The sequence below is a fragment of the Oncorhynchus keta genome, unplaced genomic scaffold (genome assembly GCF_023373465.1).
Source record: "Oncorhynchus keta strain PuntledgeMale-10-30-2019 unplaced genomic scaffold, Oket_V2 Un_contig_11598_pilon_pilon, whole genome shotgun sequence".
Taxonomy (NCBI): domain Eukaryota; kingdom Metazoa; phylum Chordata; class Actinopteri; order Salmoniformes; family Salmonidae; genus Oncorhynchus; species Oncorhynchus keta.
Window position 1 is genome coordinate 20,394 of NW_026277556.1, and position 16,297 is coordinate 36,690.

The following is a 16,297-nucleotide window of genomic DNA, read 5'->3' on the forward strand; positions in this document are numbered from 1 at the left end:
GTATTTCATCCAACAATCTGTGCTACAAATTATGGCTGCAGTATATGCAATTTCTTCCACTTTGACTGACTGACACAAAGATACTTATCTACATGGTGAAAATGCAACAGCTGTTAATCACACTCACTTTGACTTTATATAGTGCACCAAGAGATAGTTTCTCGCTTACGACCACACCGGCCTGAGTACGCCTGATCTCGTCTGATCTCAGAAGCTAAGCAGGGTCGGGCCTGGTTAGTACTTGGATGGGAGACCGCCTGGGAATACCAGGTGTTGTAAGCTTTTGTCAACTCTTTGTCCGTTTCTTCCCACAAGGCGGAAATATGTGCCCTCGCTTTGAAATAAGTAAGCAAGATTAGTTTGTATTTCATCCAACAATCTGTGCTACAAATTATGGCTGCAGTATATGCAATTTCTTCCACTTTTTGACTGACACAAAGATACTTATCTACATGGTGAAAATGCAACAGCTGTTAATCACACTCACTTTGACTTTATATAGTGCACCAAGAGATAGTTTCTCGCTTACGACCACACCGGCCTGAGTACGCCTGATCTCGTCTATCTCAGAAGCTAAGCAGGGTCGGGCCTGGTTAGTACTTGGATGGGAGACCGCCTGGGAATACCAGGTGTTGTAAGCTTTTGTCAACTCTTTGTCCGTTTCTTCCCACAAGGCGGAAATATGTGCCCTCGCTTTGAAATAAGTAAGCAAGATTAGTTTGTATTTCATCCAACAATCTGTGCTACAAATTATGGCTGCAGTATATGCAATTTCTTCCACTTTTTGACTGACACAAAGATACTTATCTACATGGTGAAAATGCAACAGCTGTTAATCACACTCACTTTGACTTTATATAGTGCACCAAGAGATAGTTTCTCGCTTACGACCACACCGGCCTGAGTACGCCTGATCTCGTCTGATCTCAGAAGCTAAGCAGGGTCGGGCCTGGTTAGTACTTGGATGGGAGACCGCCTGGGAATACCAGGTGTTGTAAGCTTTTTGTCAACTCTTTGTCCGTTTCTTCCCACAAGGCGGAAATATGTGCCCTCGCTTTTGAAAAAGTAAGCAAGATTAGTTTGTATTTCATCCAACAATCTGTGCTACAAATTATGGCTGCAGTATATGCAATTTCTTCCACTTTTTGACTGACACAAAGATACTTATCTACATGGTGAAAATGCAACAGCTGTTAATCACACTCACTTTGACTTTATATAGTGCACCAAGAGATAGTTTCTCGCTTACGACCACACCGGCCTGAGTACGCCTGATCTCGTCTGATCTCAGAAGCTAAGCAGGGTCGGGCCTGGTTAGTACTTGGATGGGAGACCGCCTGGGAATACCAGGTGTTGTAAGCTTTTTGTCAACTCTTTGTCCGTTTCTTCCCACAAGGCGGAAATATGTGCCCTCGCTTTGAAATAAGTAAGCAAGATTAGTTTGTATTTCATCCAACAATCTGTGCTACAAATTATGGCTGCAGTATATGCAATTTCTTCCACTTTTTGAGTGACACAAAGATACTTATCTACATGGTGAAAATGCAACAGCTCACTTTGACTTTATATAGTGCACCGAGAGAAAGTTTCTCGCTTACGACCACACCGGCCTGAGTACGCCTGATCTCGTCTGATCTCAGAAGCTAAGCAGGGTCGGGCCTGGTTAGTACTTGGATGGGAGACCGCCTGGGAATACCAGGTGTTGTAAGCTTTTTGTCAACTCTTTGTCCGTTTCTTCCCACAAGGCGGAAATATGTGCCCTCGCTTTGAAATAAGTAAGCAAGATTAGTTTGTATTTCATCCAACAATCCGTGCTACAAATTATGGCTGCAGTATATGCAATTTCTTCCACTTTTTGACTGACACAAAGATACTTATCTACATGGTGAAAATGCAACAGCTGTTAATCACACTCACTTTGACTTTATATAGTGCACCAAGAGATAGTTTCTCGCTTACGACCACACCGGCCTGAGTACGCCTGATCTCGTCTGATCTCAGAAGCTAAGCAGGGTCGGGCCTGGTTAGTACTTGGATGGGAGACCGCCTGGGAATACCAGGTGTTGTAAGCTTTTGTCAACTCTTTGTCCGTTTCTTCCCACAAGGCGGAAATATGTGCCCTCGCTTTGAAATAAGTAAGCAAGATTAGTTTGTATTTCATCCAACAATCTGTGCTACAAATTATGGCTGCAGTATATGCAATTTCTTCCACTTTTTGACTGACACAAAGATACTTATCTACATGGTGAAAATGCAACAGCTGTTAATCACACTCACTTTGACTTTATATAGTGCACCAAGAGATAGTTTCTCGCTTACGACCACACCGGCCTGAGTACGCCTGATCTCGTCTGATCTCAGAAGCTAAGCAGGGTCGGGCCTGGTTAGTACTTGGATGGGAGACCGCCTGGGAATACCAGGTGTTGTAAGCTTTTTGTCAACTCTTTGTCCGTTTCTTCCCACAAGGCGGAAATATGTGCCCTCGCTTTGAAATAAGTAAGCAAGATTAGTTTGTATTTCATCCAACAATCTGTGCTACAAATTATGGCTGAGTATATGCAATTTCTTCCACTTTTTGACTGACACAAAGATACTTATCTACATGGTGAAAATGCAACAGCTGTTAATCACACTCACTTTGACTTTATATAGTGCACCAAGAGATAGTTTCTCGCTTACGACCACACCGGCCTGAGTACGCCTGATCTCGTCTGATCTCAGAAGCTAAGCAGGGTCGGGCCTGGTTAGTACTTGGATGGGAGACCGCCTGGGAATACCAGGTGTTGTAAGCTTTTGTCAACTCTTTGTCCGTTTCTTCCCACAAGGCGGAAATATGTGCCCTCGCTTTGAAATAAGTAAGCAAGATTAGTTTGTATTTCATCCAACAATCTGTGCTACAAATTATGGCTGCAGTATATGCAATTTCTTCCACTTTTTGACTGACACAAAGATACTTATCTACATGGTGAAAATGCAACAGCTGTTAATCACACTCACTTTGACTTTATATAGTGCACCAAGAGATAGTTTCTCGCTTACGACCACACCCTGAGTACGCCTGATCTCGTCTGATCTCAGAAGCTAAGCAGGGTCGGGCCTGGTTAGTACTTGGATGGGAGACCGCCTGGGAATACCAGGTGTTGTAAGCTTTTTGTCAACTCTTTGTCCGTTTCTTCCCACAAGGCGGAAATATGTGCCCTCGCTTTGAAATAAGTAAGCAAGATTAGTTTGTATTTCATCCAACAATCTGTGCTACAAATTATGGCTGCAGTATATGCAATTTCTTCCACTTTTTGACTGACACAAAGATACTTATCTACATGGTGAAAATGCAACAGCTGTTAATCACACTCTTTGACTTTTTGACTTTATATAGTGCACCAAGAGATAGTTTCTCGCTTACGACCACACCGGCCTGAGTACGCCTGATCTCGTCTGATCTCAGAAGCTAAGCAGGGTCGGGCCTGGTTAGTACTTGGATGGGAGACCGCCTGGGAATACCAGGTGTTGTAAGCTTTTGTCAACTCTTTGTCCGTTTCTTCCCACAAGGCGAAATATGTGCCCTCGCTTTGAAATAAGTAAGCAAGATTAGTTTGTATTTCATCCAACAATCTGTGCTACAAATTATGGCTGCAGTATATGCAATTTCTTCCACTTTTTGACTGACACAAAGATACTTATCTACATGGTGAAAATGCAACAGCTGTTAATCACACTCACTTTGACTTTATATAGTGCACCAAGAGATAGTTTCTCGCTTACGACCACACCGGCCTGAGTACGCCTGATCTCGTCTGATCTCAGAAGCTAAGCAGGGTCGGGCCTGGTTAGTACTTGGATGGGAGACCGCCTGGGAATACCAGGTGTTGTAAGCTTTTTGTCAACTCTTTGTCCGTTTCTTCCCACAAGGCGGAAATATGTGCCCTCGCTTTGAAATAAGTAAGCAAGATTAGTTTGTATTTCATCCAACAATCTGTGCTACAAATTATGGCTGCAGTATATGCAATTTCTTCCACTTTTTGACTGACACAAAGATACTTATCTACATGGTGAATGCAACAGCTGTTAATCACACTCACTTTGACTTTATATAGTGCACCAAGAGATAGTTTCTCGCTTACGACCACACCGGCCTGAGTACGCCTGATCTCGTCTGATCTCAGAAGCTAAGCAGGGTCGGGCCTGGTTAGTACTTGGATGGGAGACCGCCTGGGAATACCAGGTGTTGTAAGCTTTTGTCAACTCTTTGTCCGTTTCTTCCCACAAGGCGGAAATATGTGCCCTCGCTTTGAAATAAGTAAGCAAGATTAGTTTGTATTTCATCCAACAATCTGTGCTACAAATTATGGCTGCAGTATATGCAATTTCTTCCACTTTTTGACTGACACAAAGATACTTATCTACATGGTGAAAATGCAACAGCTGTTAATCACACTCACTTTGACTTTATATAGTGCACCAAGAGATAGTTTCTCGCTTACGACCACACCGGCCTGAGTACGCCTGATCTCGTCTGATCTCAGAAGCTAAGCAGGGTCGGGCCTGGTTAGTACTTGGATGGGAGACCGCCTGGGAATACCAGGTGTTGTAAGCTTTTGTCAACTCTTTGTCCGTTTCTTCCCACAAGGCGGAAATATGTGCCCTCGCTTTGAAATAAGTAAGCAAGATTAGTTTGTATTTCATCCAACAATCTGTGCTACAAATTATGGCTGCAGTATATGCAATTTCTTCCACTTTTTGACTGACACAAAGATACTTATCTACATGGTGAAAATGCAACAGCTGTTAATCACTCACTTTCACTTTGACTTTATATAGTGCACCAAGAGATAGTTTCTCGCTTACGACCACACCGGCCTGAGTACGCCTGATCTCGTCTGATCTCAGAAGCTAAGCAGGGTCGGGCCTGGTTAGTACTTGGATGGGAGACCGCCTGGGAATACCAGGTGTTGTAAGCTTTTGTCAACTCTTTGTCCGTTTCTTCCCACAAGGCGGAAATATGTGCCCTCGCTTTGAAATAAGTAAGCAAGATTAGTTTGTATTTCATCCAACAATCTGTGCTACAAATTATGGCTGCAGTATATGCAATTTCTTCCACTTTTTGACTGACACAAAGATACTTATCTACATGGTGAAAATGCAACAGCTGTTAATCACACTCACTTTGACTTTTATATAGTGCACCAAGAGATAGTTTCTCGCTTACGACCACACCGGCCTGAGTACGCCTGATCTCGTCTGATCTCAGAAGCTAAGCAGGGTCGGGCCTGGTTAGTACTTGGATGGGAGACCGCCTGGGAATACCAGGTGTTGTAAGCTTTTGTCAACTCTTTGTCCGTTTCTTCCCACAAGGCGGAAATATGTGCCCTCGCTTTGAAATAAGTAAGCAAGATTAGTTTGTATTTCATCCAACAATCTGTGCTACAAATTATGGCTGCAGTATATGCAATTTCTTCCACTTTTTGACTGACACAAAGATACTTATCTACATGGTGAAAATGCAACAGCTGTTAATCACACTCACTTTGACTTTATATAGTGCACCAAGAGATAGTTTCTCGCTTACGACCACACCGGCCTGAGTACGCCTGATCTCGTCTGATCTCAGAAGCTAAGCAGGGTCGGGCCTGGTTAGTACTTGGATGGGAGACCGCCTGGGAATACCAGGTGTTGTAAGCTTTTTGTCAACTCTTTGTCCGTTTCTTCCCACAAGGCGGAAATATGTGCCCTCGCTTTGAAATAAGTAAGCAAGATTAGTTTGTATTTCATCCAACAATCTGTGCTACAAATTATGGCTGCAGTATATGCAATTTCTTCCACTTTTTGACTGACACAAAGATACTTATCTACATGGTGAAAATGCAACAGCTGTTAATCACACTCACTTTGACTTTATATAGTGCACCAAGAGATAGTTTCTCGCTTACGACCACACCGGCCTGAGTACGCCTGATCTCGTCTGATCTCAGAAGCTAAGCAGGGTCGGGCCTGGTTAGTACTTGGATGGGAGACCGCCTGGGAATACCAGGTGTTGTAAGCTTTTGTCAACTCTTTGTCCGTTTCTTCCCACAAGGCGGAAATATGTGCCCTCGCTTTGAAATAAGTAAGCAAGATTAGTTTGTATTTCATCCAACAATCTGTGCTACAAATTATGGCTGCATATATGCAATTTCTTCCACTTTTTGACTGACACAAAGATACTTATCTACATGGTGAAAATGCAACAGCTGTTAATCACACACACTCACTTTGACTTTATATAGTGCACCAAGAGATAGTTTCTCGCTTACGACCACACCGGCCTGAGTACGCCTGATCTCGTCTGATCTCAGAAGCTAAGCAGGGTCGGGCCTGGTTAGTACTTGGATGGGAGACCGCCTGGGAATACCAGGTGTTGTAAGCTTTTGTCAACTCTTTGTCCGTTTCTTCCCACAAGGCGGAAATATGTGCCCTCGCTTTGAAATAAGTAAGCAAGATTAGTTTGTATTTCATCCAACAATCTGTGCTACAAATTATGGCTGCAGTATATGCAATTTCTTCCACTTTTTGAGTGACACAAAGATACTTATCTACATGGTGAAAATGCAACAGCTGTTAATCACACTCACTTTCACACTCACTTTGACTTTATATAGTGCACCAAGAGATTTTTCTCGCTTACGACCACACCGGCCTGAGTACGCCTGATCTCGTCTGATCTCAGAAGCTAAGCAGGGTCGGGCCTGGTTAGTACTTGGATGGGAGACCGCCTGGGAATACCAGGTGTTGTAAGCTTTTGTCAACTCTTTGTCCGTTTCTTCCCACAAGGCGGAAATATGTGCCCTCGCTTTGAAATAAGTAAGCAAGATTAGTTTGTATTTCATCCAACAATCTGTGCTACAAATTATGGCTGCAGTATATGCAATTTCTTCCACTTTTTGACTGACACAAAGATACTTATCTACATGGTGAAAATGCAACAGCTGTTAATCACACTCACTTTGACTTTATATAGCTGTTAATCACACTCACTTTGACTTTATATAGTGCACCAAGAGATAGTTTCTCGCTTACGACCACACCGGCCTGAGTACGCCTGATCTCGTCTGATCTCAGAAGCTAAGCAGGGTCGGGCCTGGTTAGTACTTGGATGGGAGACCGCCTGGGAATACCAGGTGTTGTAAGCTTTTGTCAACTCTTTGTCCGTTTCTTCCCACAAGGCGGAAATATGTGCCCTCGCTTTGAAATAAGTAAGCAAGATTAGTTTGTATTTCATCCAACAATCTGTGCTACAAATTATGGCTGCAGTATATGCAATTTCTTCCACTTTTTGAGTGACACAAAGATACTTATCTACATGGTGAAAATGCAACAGCTGTTAATCACACTCACTTTGACTTTATATAGTCACTTTGACTTTATATAGTGCACCAAGAGATAGTTTCTCGCTTACGACCACACCGGCCTGAGTACGCCTGATCTCGTCTGATCTCAGAAGCTAAGCAGGGTCGGGCCTGGTTAGTACTTGGATGGGAGACCGCCTGGGAATACCAGGTGTTGTAAGCTTTTTGTCAACTCTTTGTCCGTTTCTTCCCACAAGGCGGAAATATGTGCCCTCGCTTTGAAATAAGTAAGCAAGATTAGTTTGTATTTCATCCAACAATCTGTGCTACAATTATGGCTGCAGTATATGCAATTTCTTCCACTTTTTGACTGACACAAAGATACTTATCTACATGGTGAAAATGCAACAGCTGTTAATCACACTCACTTTGACTTTATATAGTGCACCAAGAGATAGTTTCTCGCTTACGACCACACCGGCCTGAGTACGCCTGATCTCGTCTGATCTCAGAAGCTAAGCAGGGTCGGGCCTGGTTAGTACTTGGATGGGAGACCGCCTGGGAATACCAGGTGTTGTAAGCTTTTTGTCAACTCTTTGTCCGTTTCTTCCCACAAGGCGGAAATATGTGCCCTCGCTTTGAAATAAGTAAGCAAGATTAGTTTGTATTTCATCCAACAATCTGTGCTACAAATTATGGCTGCAGTATATGCAATTTCTTCCACTTTTTGACTGACACAAAGATACTTATCTACATGGTGAAAATGCAACAGCTGTTAATCACACTCACTTTGACTTTATATAGTCACTTTGACTTTATATAGTGCACCAAGAGATATAGTTTCTCGCTTACGACCACACCGGCCTGAGTACGCCTGATCTCGTCTGATCTCAGAAGCTAAGCAGGGTCGGGCCTGGTTAGTACTTGGATGGGAGACCGCCTGGGAATACCAGGTGTTGTAAGCTTTTTGTCAACTCTTTGTCCGTTTCTTCCCACAAGGCGGAAATATGTGCCCTCGCTTTGAAATAAGTAAGCAAGATTAGTTTGTATTTCATCCAACAATCTGTGCTACAAATTATGGCTGCAGTATATGCAATTTCTTCCACTTTTTGACTGACACAAAGATACTTATCTACATGGTGAAAATGCAACAGCTGTTAATCACACTTTCACTTTGACTTTATATAGTGCACCAAGAGATAGTTTCTCGCTTACGACCACACCGGCCTGAGTACGCCTGATCTCGTCTGATCTCAGAAGCTAAGCAGGGTCGGGCCTGGTTAGTACTTGGATGGGAGACCGCCTGGGAATACCAGGTGTTGTAAGCTTTGTCAACTCTTTGTCAACTCTTTGTCCGTTTCTTCCCACAAGGCGGAAATATGTGCCCTCGCTTTGAAATAAGTAAGCAAGATTAGTTTGTATTTCATCCAACAATCTGTGCTACAAATTATGGCTGCAGTATATGCAATTTCTTCCACTTTTTGACTGACACAAAGATACTTATCTACATGGTGAAAATGCAACAGCTGTTAATCACACTCACTTTGACTTTATATAGTGCCACTTTGACTTTATATAGTGCACCAAGAGATAGTTTCTCGCTTACGACCACACCGGCCTGAGTACGCCTGATCTCGTCTGATCTCAGAAGCTAAGCAGGGTCGGGCCTGGTTAGTACTTGGATGGGAGACCGCCTGGGAATACCAGGTGTTGTAAGCTTTTTGTCAACTCTTTGTCCGTTTCTTCCCACAAGGCGGAAATATGTGCCCTCGCTTTGAAATAAGTAAGCAAGATTAGTTTGTATTTCATCCAACAATCTGTGCTACAAATTATGGCTGCAGTATATGCAATTTCTTCCACTTTTTGACTGACACAAAGATACTTATCTACATGGTGAAAATGCAACAGCTGTTAATCACACTCACTTTGACTTTATATAGTGCACCAAGAGATAGTTTCACCAAGAGCTTACGACCACACCGGCCTGAGTACGCCTGATCTCGTCTGATCTCAGAAGCTAAGCAGGGTCGGGCCTGGTTAGTACTTGGATGGGAGACCGCCTGGGAATACCAGGTGTTGTAAGCTTTTTGTCAACTCTTTGTCCGTTTCTTCCCACAAGGCGGAAATATGTGCCCTCGCTTTGAAATAAGTAAGCAAGATTAGTTTGTATTTCATCCAACAATCTGTGCTACAAATTATGGCTGCAGTATATGCAATTTCTTCCACTTTTTGAGTGACACAAAGATACTTATCTACATGGTGAAAATGCAACAGCTGTTAATCACACTCACTTTGACTTTATATAGTGCACCAAGATATAGTGCACCAGAGATAGTTTCTCGCTTACGACCACACCGGCCTGAGTACGCCTGATCTCGTCTGATCTCAGAAGCTAAGCAGGGTCGGGCCTGGTTAGTACTTGGATGGGAGACCGCCTGGGAATACCAGGTGTTGTAAGCTTTTTGTCAACTCTTTGTCCGTTTCTTCCCACAAGGCGGAAATATGTGCCCTCGCTTTGAAATAAGTAAGCAAGATTAGTTTGTATTTCATCCAACAATCTGTGCTACAAATTATGGCTGCAGTATATGCAATTTCTTCCACTTTTTGACTGACACAAAGATACTTATCTACATGGTGAAAATGCAACAGCTGTTAATCACACTCACTTTGACTTTATATAGTGCACCAAGAGATAGTTTCTCGCTTACGACCACACCGGCCTGAGTACGCCTGATCTCGTCTGATCTCAGAAGCTAAGCAGGGTCGGGCCTGGTTAGTACTTGGATGGGAGACCGCCTGGGAATACCAGGTGTGTAAGCTTTTGTCAACTCTTTGTCCGTTTCTTCCCACAAGGCGGAAATATGTGCCCTCGCTTTGAAATAAGTAAGCAAGATTAGTTTGTATTTCATCCAACAATCTGTGCTACAAATTATGGCTGCAGTATATGCAATTTCTTCCACTTTTTGACTGACACAAAGATACTTATCTACATGGTGAAAATGCAACAGCTGTTAATCACACTCACACTCACTTTGACTTTATATAGTGCACCAAGAGATAGTTTCTCGCTTACGACCACACCGGCCTGAGTACGCCTGATCTCGTCTGATCTCAGAAGCTAAGCAGGGTCGGGCCTGGTTAGTACTTGGATGGGAGACCGCCTGGGAATACCAGGTGTTGTAAGCTTTTTGTCAACTCTTTGTCCGTTTCTTCCCACAAGGCGGAAATATGTGCCCTCGCTTTGAAATAAGTAAGCAAGATTAGTTTGTATTTCATCCAACAATCTGTGCTACAAATTATGGCTGCAGTTATGCAATTTCTTCCACTTTTTGAGTGACACAAAGATACTTATCTACATGGTGAAAATGCAACAGCTGTTAATAATCACTTTGACTCACTTTGACTTTATATAGTGCACCAAGAGATAGTTTCTCGCTTACGACCACACCGGCCTGAGTACGCCTGATCTCGTCTGATCTCAGAAGCTAAGCAGGGTCGGGCCTGGTTAGTACTTGGATGGGAGACCGCCTGGGAATACCAGGTGTTGTAAGCTTTTTGTCAACTCTTTGTCCGTTTCTTCCCACAAGGCGGAAATATGTGCCCTCGCTTTGAAATAAGTAAGCAAGATTAGTTTGTATTTCATCCAACAATCTGTGCTACAAATTATGGCTGCAGTATATGCAATTTCTTCCACTTTTTGACTGACACAAAGATACTTATCTACATGGTGAAAATGCAACAGCTGTTAATCACACTCACTTTGACTTTATATAGTGCCACTTTGACTTTATATAGTGCACCAAGAGATAGTTTCTCGCTTACGACCACACCGGCCTGAGTACGCCTGATCTCGTCTGATCTCAGAAGCTAAGCAGGGTCGGGCCTGGTTAGTACTTGGATGGGAGACCGCCTGGGAATACCAGGTGTTGTAAGCTTTTTGTCAACTCTTTGTCCGTTTCTTCCCACAAGGCGGAAATATGTGCCCTCGCTTTGAAATAAGTAAGCAAGATTAGTTTGTATTTCATCCAACAATCTGTGCTACAAATTATGGCTGCAGTATATGCAATTTCTTCCACTTTTTGAGTGACACAAAGATACTTATCTACATGGTGAAAATGCAACAGCTGTTAATCACACTCACTTTGACTTTATATAGTGCACCAAGAGATAGTTTCTCGCTTACGACCACACCGGCCTGAGTACGCCTGATCTCGTCTGATCTCAGAAGCTAAGCAGGGCCGGGCCTGGTTAGTACTTGGATGGGAGACCGCCTGGGAATACCAGGTGTTGTAAGCTTTTTGTCAACTCTTTGTCCGTTTCTTCCCACAAGGCGGAAATATGTGCCCTCGCTTTGAAATAAGTAAGCAAGATTAGTTTGTATTTCATCCAACAATCTGTGCTACAAATTATGGCTGCAGTATATGCAATTTCTTCCACTTTTTGAGTGACACAAAGATACTTATCTACATGGTGAAAATGCAACAGCTGTTAATCACACTCACTTTGACTTTATATAGTGCCACTTTGACTTTATATAGTGCACCAAGAGATAGTTTCTCGCTTACGACCACACCGGCCTGAGTACGCCTGATCTCGTCTGATCTCAGAAGCTAAGCAGGGCCGGGCCTGGTTAGTACTTGGATGGGAGACCGCCTGGGAATACCAGGTGTTGTAAGCTTTTTGTCAACTCTTTGTCCGTTTCTTCCCACAAGGCGGAAATATGTGCCCTCGCTTTGAAATAAGTAAGCAAGATTAGTTTGTATTTCATCCAACAATCTGTGCTACAAATTATGGCTGCAGTATATGCAATTTCTTCCACTTTTTGAGTGACACAAAGATACTTATCTACATGGTGAAAATGCAACAGCTGTTAATCACACTCACTTTGACTTTATATAGTGCCACTTTGACTTTATATAGTGAGAAGAGATAGTTTCTCGCTTACGACCACACCGGCCTGAGTACGCCTGATCTCGTCTGATCTCAGAAGCTAAGCAGGGTCGGGCCTGGTTAGTACTTGGATGGGAGACCGCCTGGGAATACCAGGTGTTGTAAGCTTTTTGTCAACTCTTTGTCCGTTTCTTCCCACAAGGCGGAAATATGTGCCCTCGCTTTGAAATAAGTAAGCAAGATTAGTTTGTATTTCATCCAACAATCTGTGCTACAAATTATGGCTGCAGTATATGCAATTTCTTCCACTTTTTGACTGACACAAAGATACTTATCTACATGGTGAAAATGCAACAGCTGTTAATCACACTCACTTTGACTTTATATAGTGTCACTTTGACTTTATATAGTGCACCAAGAGATAGTTTCTCGCTTACGACCACACCGGCCTGAGTACGCCTGATCTCGTCTGATCTCAGAAGCTAAGCAGGGTCGGGCCTGGTTAGTACTTGGATGGGAGACCGCCTGGGAATACCAGGTGTTGTAAGCTTTTTGTCAACTCTTTGTCCGTTTCTTCCCACAAGGCGGAAATATGTGCCCTCGCTTTGAAATAAGTAAGCAAGATTAGTTTGTATTTCATCCAACAATCTGTGCTACAAATTATGGCTGCAGTATATGCAATTTCTTCCACTTTTTGAGTGACACAAAGATACTTATCTACATGGTGAAAATGCAACAGCTGTTAATCACACTTTCACTTTGACTTTATATAGTGCACCAAGAGATAGTTTCTCGCTTACGACCACACCGGCCTGAGTACGCCTGATCTCGTCTGATCTCAGAAGCTAAGCAGGGTCGGGCCTGGTTAGTACTTGGATGGGAGACCGCCTGGGAATACCAGGTGTTGTAAGCTTTTTGTCAACTCTTTGTCCGTTTCTTCCCACAAGGCGGAAATATGTGCCCTCGCTTTGAAATAAGTAAGCAAGATTAGTTTGTATTTCATCCAACAATCTGTGCTACAAATTATGGCTGCAGTATATGCAATTTCTTCCACTTTTTGACTGACACAAAGATACTTATCTACATGGTGAAAATGCAACAGCTGTTAATCACACTCACTTTGACTATAGTGCCACTTTGACTTTATATAGTGCACCAAGAGATAGTTTCTCGCTTACGACCACACCGGCCTGAGTACGCCTGATCTCGTCTGATCTCAGAAGCTAAGCAGGGTCGGGCCTGGTTAGTACTTGGATGGGAGACCGCCTGGGAATACCAGGTGTTGTAAGCTTTTTGTCAACTCTTTGTCCGTTTCTTCCCACAAGGCGGAAATATGTGCCCTCGCTTTGAAATAAGTAAGCAAGATTAGTTTGTATTTCATCCAACAATCTGTGCTACAAATTATGGCTGCAGTATATGCAATTTCTTCCACTTTTTGAGTGACACAAAGATACTTATCTACATGGTGAAAATGCAACAGCTGTTAATCACACTCACTTTGACTTTATATAGTGCACCAAGAGATAGTTTCTCGCTTACGACCACACCGGCCTGAGTACGCCTGATCTCGTCTGATCTCAGAAGCTAAGCAGGGTCGGGCCTGGTTAGTACTTGGATGGGAGACCGCCTGGGAATACCAGGTGTTGTAAGCTTTTGTCAACTCTTTGTCCGTTTCTTCCCACAAGGCGGAAATATGTGCCCTCGCTTTGAAATAAGTAAGCAAGATTAGTTTGTATTTCATCCAACAATCTGTGCTACAAATTATGGCTGCAGTATATGCAATTTCTTCCACTTTTTGAGTGACACAAAGATACTTATCTACATGGTGAAAATGCAACAGCTGTTAATCACACTTTCACTTTGACTTTATATAGTGCACCAAGAGATAGTTTCTCTACGACCACACCGGCCTGAGTACGCCTGATCTCGTCTGATCTCAGAAGCTAAGCAGGGTCGGGCCTGGTTAGTACTTGGATGGGAGACCGCCTGGGAATACCAGGTGTTGTAAGCTTTTTGTCAACTCTTTGTCCGTTTCTTCCCACAAGGCGGAAATATGTGCCCTCGCTTTGAAATAAGTAAGCAAGATTAGTTTGTATTTCATCCAACAATCTGTGCTACAAATTATGGCTGCAGTATATGCAATTTCTTCCACTTTTTGAGTGACACAAAGATACTTATCTACATGGTGAAAATGCAACAGCTGTTAATCACACTCACTTTGACTTTATATAGTGCACCAAGAGATAGTTTCTCGCTTACGACCACACCGGCCTGAGTACGCCTGATCTCGTCTGATCTCAGAAGCTAAGCAGGGTCGGGCCTGGTTAGTACTTGGATGGGAGACCGCCTGGGAATACCAGGTGTTGTAAGCTTTTTGTCAACTCTTTGTCCGTTTCTTCCCACAAGGCGGAAATATGTGCCCTCGCTTTGAAATAAGTAAGCAAGATTAGTTTGTATTTCATCCAACAATCTGTGCTACAAATTATGGCTGCAGTATATGCAATTTCTTCCACTTTTTGAGTGACACAAAGATACTTATCTACATGGTGAAAATGCAACAGCTGTTAATCACACTCACTTTGACTTTATATAGTGCACCAAGAGATAGTTTCTCGCTTACGACCACACCGGCCTGAGTACGCCTGATCTCGTCTGATCTCAGAAGCTAAGCAGGGTCGGGCCTGGTTAGTACTTGGATGGGAGACCGCCTGGGAATACCAGGTGTTGTAAGCTTTTGTCAACTCTTTGTCCGTTTCTTCCCACAAGGCGGAAATATGTGCCCTCGCTTTGAAATAAGTAAGCAAGATTAGTTTGTATTTCATCCAACAATCTGTGCTACAAATTATGGCTGCAGTATATGCAATTTCTTCCACTTTTTGACACAAAGATACTTATCTACATGGTGAAAATGCAACAGCTGTTAATCACACTCACTTTGACTTTATATAGTGCACCAAGAGATAGTTTCTCTTTGACTTTATATAGTGCACGACCACACCGGCCTGAGTACGCCTGATCTCGTCTGATCTCAGAAGCTAAGCAGGGCCGGGCCTGGTTAGTACTTGGATGGGAGACCGCCTGGGAATACCAGGTGTTGTAAGCTTTTTGTCAACTCTTTGTCCGTTTCTTCCCACAAGGCGGAAATATGTGCCCTCGCTTTGAAATAAGTAAGCAAGATTAGTTTGTATTTCATCCAACAATCTGTGCTACAAATTATGGCTGCAGTATATGCAATTTCTTCCACTTTTTGAGTGACACAAAGATACTTATCTACATGGTGAAAATGCAACAGCTGTTAATCACACTCACTTTGACTTTATATAGTGCCACTTTGACTTTATATAGTGCCACTTTGACTTTATATAGTGCACCAAGAGATAGTTTCGCCTTACGACCACACCGGCCTGAGTACGCCTGATCTCGTCTGATCTCAGAAGCTAAGCAGGGTCGGGCCTGGTTAGTACTTGGATGGGAGACCGCCTGGGAATACCAGGTGTTGTAAGCTTTTGTCAACTCTTTGTCCGTTTCTTCCCACAAGGCGGAAATATGTGCCCTCGCTTTGAAATAAGTAAGCAAGATTAGTTTGTATTTCATCCAACAATCTGTGCTACAAATTATGGCTGCAGTATATGCAATTTCTTCCACTTTTTGAGTGACACAAAGATACTTATCTACATGGTGAAAATGCAACAGCTGTTAATCACACTCACTTTGACTTTATATAGTGCACCAAGAGATAGTTTCTCGCTTACGACCACACCGGCCTGAGTACGCCTGATCTCGTCTGATCTCAGAAGCTAAGCAGGGTCGGGCCTGGTTAGTACTTGGATGGGAGACCGCCTGGGAATACCAGGTGTTGTAAGCTTTTTGTCAACTCTTTGTCCGTTTCTTCCCACAAGGCGGAAATATGTGCCCTCGCTTTGAAATAAGTAAGCAAGATTAGTTTGTATTTCATCCAACAATCTGTGCTACAAATTATGGCTGCAGTATATGCAATTTCTTCCACTTTTTGACTGACACAAAGATACTTATCTACATGGTGAAAATGCAACAGCTGTTAATCACACTCACTTTGACTTTATATA

At 43.0% G+C, this 16,297-nt stretch overlaps 41 non-coding genes and 3 pseudogenes across 41 annotated transcripts; all 44 read left to right on the forward strand.

Annotated features, from left to right (window-relative positions):
* Positions 1–163: 163 nt before the first annotated feature.
* LOC127917575 (5S ribosomal RNA) lies at positions 164–282 on the forward strand. The gene has a single exon (XR_008097549.1). It is a non-coding gene; the product is annotated as a 5S ribosomal RNA (ribosomal RNA).
* Positions 283–523: 241 nt separating this feature from the next.
* Positions 524–641, forward strand: LOC127917529 (uncharacterized; annotated as a pseudogene).
* A 241-nt stretch (positions 642–882) lies between these two features.
* On the forward strand, positions 883–1,001 carry LOC127917576 (5S ribosomal RNA). Its single transcript, XR_008097550.1, has one exon. It is a non-coding gene; the product is annotated as a 5S ribosomal RNA (ribosomal RNA).
* A 242-nt stretch (positions 1,002–1,243) lies between these two features.
* LOC127917577 (5S ribosomal RNA) lies at positions 1,244–1,362 on the forward strand. Its single transcript, XR_008097551.1, has one exon. It is a non-coding gene; the product is annotated as a 5S ribosomal RNA (ribosomal RNA).
* Positions 1,363–1,592: 230 nt separating this feature from the next.
* On the forward strand, positions 1,593–1,711 carry LOC127917578 (5S ribosomal RNA). The gene has a single exon (XR_008097552.1). It is a non-coding gene; the product is annotated as a 5S ribosomal RNA (ribosomal RNA).
* A 242-nt stretch (positions 1,712–1,953) lies between these two features.
* LOC127917478 (5S ribosomal RNA) lies at positions 1,954–2,072 on the forward strand. Its single transcript, XR_008097456.1, has one exon. It is a non-coding gene; the product is annotated as a 5S ribosomal RNA (ribosomal RNA).
* A 241-nt stretch (positions 2,073–2,313) lies between these two features.
* Positions 2,314–2,432, forward strand: LOC127917479 (5S ribosomal RNA). Its single transcript, XR_008097457.1, has one exon. It is a non-coding gene; the product is annotated as a 5S ribosomal RNA (ribosomal RNA).
* Positions 2,433–2,673: 241 nt separating this feature from the next.
* LOC127917480 (5S ribosomal RNA) lies at positions 2,674–2,792 on the forward strand. The gene has a single exon (XR_008097458.1). It is a non-coding gene; the product is annotated as a 5S ribosomal RNA (ribosomal RNA).
* Positions 2,793–3,033: 241 nt separating this feature from the next.
* Positions 3,034–3,149, forward strand: LOC127917522 (5S ribosomal RNA). Its single transcript, XR_008097505.1, has one exon. It is a non-coding gene; the product is annotated as a 5S ribosomal RNA (ribosomal RNA).
* Positions 3,150–3,397: 248 nt separating this feature from the next.
* LOC127917481 (5S ribosomal RNA) lies at positions 3,398–3,516 on the forward strand. The gene has a single exon (XR_008097460.1). It is a non-coding gene; the product is annotated as a 5S ribosomal RNA (ribosomal RNA).
* Positions 3,517–3,756: 240 nt separating this feature from the next.
* On the forward strand, positions 3,757–3,875 carry LOC127917482 (5S ribosomal RNA). The gene has a single exon (XR_008097461.1). It is a non-coding gene; the product is annotated as a 5S ribosomal RNA (ribosomal RNA).
* Positions 3,876–4,115: 240 nt separating this feature from the next.
* Positions 4,116–4,234, forward strand: LOC127917484 (5S ribosomal RNA). Its single transcript, XR_008097463.1, has one exon. It is a non-coding gene; the product is annotated as a 5S ribosomal RNA (ribosomal RNA).
* A 241-nt stretch (positions 4,235–4,475) lies between these two features.
* On the forward strand, positions 4,476–4,594 carry LOC127917485 (5S ribosomal RNA). The gene has a single exon (XR_008097464.1). It is a non-coding gene; the product is annotated as a 5S ribosomal RNA (ribosomal RNA).
* A 245-nt stretch (positions 4,595–4,839) lies between these two features.
* Positions 4,840–4,958, forward strand: LOC127917486 (5S ribosomal RNA). The gene has a single exon (XR_008097465.1). It is a non-coding gene; the product is annotated as a 5S ribosomal RNA (ribosomal RNA).
* A 242-nt stretch (positions 4,959–5,200) lies between these two features.
* On the forward strand, positions 5,201–5,319 carry LOC127917487 (5S ribosomal RNA). The gene has a single exon (XR_008097466.1). It is a non-coding gene; the product is annotated as a 5S ribosomal RNA (ribosomal RNA).
* Positions 5,320–5,560: 241 nt separating this feature from the next.
* LOC127917488 (5S ribosomal RNA) lies at positions 5,561–5,679 on the forward strand. Its single transcript, XR_008097467.1, has one exon. It is a non-coding gene; the product is annotated as a 5S ribosomal RNA (ribosomal RNA).
* A 242-nt stretch (positions 5,680–5,921) lies between these two features.
* On the forward strand, positions 5,922–6,040 carry LOC127917489 (5S ribosomal RNA). The gene has a single exon (XR_008097468.1). It is a non-coding gene; the product is annotated as a 5S ribosomal RNA (ribosomal RNA).
* Positions 6,041–6,284: 244 nt separating this feature from the next.
* Positions 6,285–6,403, forward strand: LOC127917490 (5S ribosomal RNA). The gene has a single exon (XR_008097469.1). It is a non-coding gene; the product is annotated as a 5S ribosomal RNA (ribosomal RNA).
* A 252-nt stretch (positions 6,404–6,655) lies between these two features.
* LOC127917491 (5S ribosomal RNA) lies at positions 6,656–6,774 on the forward strand. The gene has a single exon (XR_008097471.1). It is a non-coding gene; the product is annotated as a 5S ribosomal RNA (ribosomal RNA).
* A 273-nt stretch (positions 6,775–7,047) lies between these two features.
* LOC127917492 (5S ribosomal RNA) lies at positions 7,048–7,166 on the forward strand. The gene has a single exon (XR_008097472.1). It is a non-coding gene; the product is annotated as a 5S ribosomal RNA (ribosomal RNA).
* Positions 7,167–7,426: 260 nt separating this feature from the next.
* Positions 7,427–7,545, forward strand: LOC127917493 (5S ribosomal RNA). The gene has a single exon (XR_008097473.1). It is a non-coding gene; the product is annotated as a 5S ribosomal RNA (ribosomal RNA).
* Positions 7,546–7,786: 241 nt separating this feature from the next.
* LOC127917495 (5S ribosomal RNA) lies at positions 7,787–7,905 on the forward strand. Its single transcript, XR_008097475.1, has one exon. It is a non-coding gene; the product is annotated as a 5S ribosomal RNA (ribosomal RNA).
* Positions 7,906–8,168: 263 nt separating this feature from the next.
* On the forward strand, positions 8,169–8,287 carry LOC127917496 (5S ribosomal RNA). The gene has a single exon (XR_008097477.1). It is a non-coding gene; the product is annotated as a 5S ribosomal RNA (ribosomal RNA).
* Positions 8,288–8,531: 244 nt separating this feature from the next.
* Positions 8,532–8,650, forward strand: LOC127917497 (5S ribosomal RNA). Its single transcript, XR_008097478.1, has one exon. It is a non-coding gene; the product is annotated as a 5S ribosomal RNA (ribosomal RNA).
* Positions 8,651–8,922: 272 nt separating this feature from the next.
* Positions 8,923–9,041, forward strand: LOC127917498 (5S ribosomal RNA). Its single transcript, XR_008097479.1, has one exon. It is a non-coding gene; the product is annotated as a 5S ribosomal RNA (ribosomal RNA).
* Positions 9,042–9,288: 247 nt separating this feature from the next.
* Positions 9,289–9,407, forward strand: LOC127917499 (5S ribosomal RNA). The gene has a single exon (XR_008097480.1). It is a non-coding gene; the product is annotated as a 5S ribosomal RNA (ribosomal RNA).
* Positions 9,408–9,663: 256 nt separating this feature from the next.
* On the forward strand, positions 9,664–9,782 carry LOC127917500 (5S ribosomal RNA). The gene has a single exon (XR_008097481.1). It is a non-coding gene; the product is annotated as a 5S ribosomal RNA (ribosomal RNA).
* A 242-nt stretch (positions 9,783–10,024) lies between these two features.
* On the forward strand, positions 10,025–10,142 carry LOC127917523 (5S ribosomal RNA). The gene has a single exon (XR_008097506.1). It is a non-coding gene; the product is annotated as a 5S ribosomal RNA (ribosomal RNA).
* Positions 10,143–10,389: 247 nt separating this feature from the next.
* On the forward strand, positions 10,390–10,508 carry LOC127917501 (5S ribosomal RNA). The gene has a single exon (XR_008097483.1). It is a non-coding gene; the product is annotated as a 5S ribosomal RNA (ribosomal RNA).
* A 248-nt stretch (positions 10,509–10,756) lies between these two features.
* Positions 10,757–10,875, forward strand: LOC127917502 (5S ribosomal RNA). Its single transcript, XR_008097484.1, has one exon. It is a non-coding gene; the product is annotated as a 5S ribosomal RNA (ribosomal RNA).
* Positions 10,876–11,138: 263 nt separating this feature from the next.
* Positions 11,139–11,257, forward strand: LOC127917503 (5S ribosomal RNA). The gene has a single exon (XR_008097485.1). It is a non-coding gene; the product is annotated as a 5S ribosomal RNA (ribosomal RNA).
* Positions 11,258–11,499: 242 nt separating this feature from the next.
* On the forward strand, positions 11,500–11,618 carry LOC127917512 (5S ribosomal RNA). The gene has a single exon (XR_008097496.1). It is a non-coding gene; the product is annotated as a 5S ribosomal RNA (ribosomal RNA).
* Positions 11,619–11,881: 263 nt separating this feature from the next.
* Positions 11,882–12,000, forward strand: LOC127917513 (5S ribosomal RNA). Its single transcript, XR_008097497.1, has one exon. It is a non-coding gene; the product is annotated as a 5S ribosomal RNA (ribosomal RNA).
* Positions 12,001–12,261: 261 nt separating this feature from the next.
* On the forward strand, positions 12,262–12,380 carry LOC127917504 (5S ribosomal RNA). Its single transcript, XR_008097486.1, has one exon. It is a non-coding gene; the product is annotated as a 5S ribosomal RNA (ribosomal RNA).
* A 263-nt stretch (positions 12,381–12,643) lies between these two features.
* LOC118382614 (5S ribosomal RNA) lies at positions 12,644–12,762 on the forward strand. The gene has a single exon (XR_008097488.1). It is a non-coding gene; the product is annotated as a 5S ribosomal RNA (ribosomal RNA).
* A 244-nt stretch (positions 12,763–13,006) lies between these two features.
* On the forward strand, positions 13,007–13,125 carry LOC127917506 (5S ribosomal RNA). The gene has a single exon (XR_008097489.1). It is a non-coding gene; the product is annotated as a 5S ribosomal RNA (ribosomal RNA).
* A 259-nt stretch (positions 13,126–13,384) lies between these two features.
* On the forward strand, positions 13,385–13,503 carry LOC127917507 (5S ribosomal RNA). Its single transcript, XR_008097490.1, has one exon. It is a non-coding gene; the product is annotated as a 5S ribosomal RNA (ribosomal RNA).
* Positions 13,504–13,745: 242 nt separating this feature from the next.
* On the forward strand, positions 13,746–13,864 carry LOC127917508 (5S ribosomal RNA). The gene has a single exon (XR_008097491.1). It is a non-coding gene; the product is annotated as a 5S ribosomal RNA (ribosomal RNA).
* Positions 13,865–14,104: 240 nt separating this feature from the next.
* Positions 14,105–14,223, forward strand: LOC127917524 (uncharacterized; annotated as a pseudogene).
* Positions 14,224–14,465: 242 nt separating this feature from the next.
* On the forward strand, positions 14,466–14,584 carry LOC127917509 (5S ribosomal RNA). Its single transcript, XR_008097492.1, has one exon. It is a non-coding gene; the product is annotated as a 5S ribosomal RNA (ribosomal RNA).
* A 242-nt stretch (positions 14,585–14,826) lies between these two features.
* On the forward strand, positions 14,827–14,945 carry LOC127917510 (5S ribosomal RNA). Its single transcript, XR_008097494.1, has one exon. It is a non-coding gene; the product is annotated as a 5S ribosomal RNA (ribosomal RNA).
* A 251-nt stretch (positions 14,946–15,196) lies between these two features.
* On the forward strand, positions 15,197–15,315 carry LOC127917526 (uncharacterized; annotated as a pseudogene).
* A 283-nt stretch (positions 15,316–15,598) lies between these two features.
* Positions 15,599–15,717, forward strand: LOC127917517 (5S ribosomal RNA). Its single transcript, XR_008097500.1, has one exon. It is a non-coding gene; the product is annotated as a 5S ribosomal RNA (ribosomal RNA).
* A 241-nt stretch (positions 15,718–15,958) lies between these two features.
* On the forward strand, positions 15,959–16,077 carry LOC127917511 (5S ribosomal RNA). The gene has a single exon (XR_008097495.1). It is a non-coding gene; the product is annotated as a 5S ribosomal RNA (ribosomal RNA).
* Positions 16,078–16,297: the final 220 nt, after the last annotated feature.